This window comes from Lontra canadensis, unplaced genomic scaffold (assembly GCF_010015895.1).
Source record: "Lontra canadensis isolate GAN:19392208 unplaced genomic scaffold, GSC_riverotter_1.0 scaffold260, whole genome shotgun sequence".
In the NCBI taxonomy this organism is placed as follows: domain Eukaryota; kingdom Metazoa; phylum Chordata; class Mammalia; order Carnivora; family Mustelidae; genus Lontra; species Lontra canadensis.
The window spans coordinates 286,396-287,469 of record NW_022631254.1 but is presented as its reverse complement, the minus strand read 5'-3'; positions in this window follow the sequence as shown (position 1 = coordinate 287,469).

Genomic DNA, 1,074 nt, shown 5'->3' with positions numbered 1-1,074 from the left:
AATATTTTTATACTCTGTGATGTCAATATGACTGGGCCACGAGGTCCTCAGCTATTTGGCCAAACATTACTCTGGGTGTTTCAGTGAGTGTTTTTTTTTTTTTAAGAAATTAACATTTAAATCCATAGAATGAGCAAAGCAGATTGCTCTCCAAAATTGGGTGGGCCTCATTCCATCCGTTGAAGACCCAGACAGAACAAAAGGCTAACATTCCCTTGAAAAGAGAGGGAATTCTTCTGCCTGACAGATGGCTTTTCAAATAGGTTGTCTTCTCTTTCTGGTTCCATAGCAACTTGCAGCCTTTGGATTCAAACTGGGACATTGGCTCTGCAGATTTTGGAATGCCCAGTTTCCCAAATCCCATGAGCCAGTTACTTATAAGAAATATCTCTCTGTATAGATAGATAGATAGATAGATAGATACATACATACATACATACATACATATAGGTGACATAAAGGTAGAGATAAAGATAGATACAGATAGAGACGGAGGTACTTGTCTCTCTGGAGAACACTGACAAATACACTTCCTAATATCATGTTCTTCGACACCCTTGAACCCTCCTGTGATCCTGGTAATACTTTATGTCTTTCTAGTATTGTCAGTAACCTGAACTATCCTTCACAGGGACAAATGCAATTTTTTCAACAATTCTTAAGTCTTCTCCTCCCACCTCACTCCTTCACTTTCAGCAGCCTCCTATCATGTAGGTAAAGCAAATGCCATGCCATGCATTAAGAAAACACCTAGAGTTTCCTCATTTCTTTCTGTTAAAACAAAAAAGGAAACAATTTGCCTCCTGGCCAGTGCTGTTGTGATGCAATCCCTTCTACATTGTTTAGGCAGTTGTTCTATTTGTCATCCTTTCTCTTGCTTTTTTTTTTTTTTTTTAATTTCTTCTTCTGTTTAAAACTTTTTATAAAATCTAAACGTGTTCAATTATCTTCTATCACAAAAATAAAACACATGAACAAACAAACAAAAATACCCTTCCCTTTGGCAGCCCCTTCTACTTTGCCTGATATTTCTCCCCTTTACACATCACGTTTTCTCAGATCATTATTTGCATT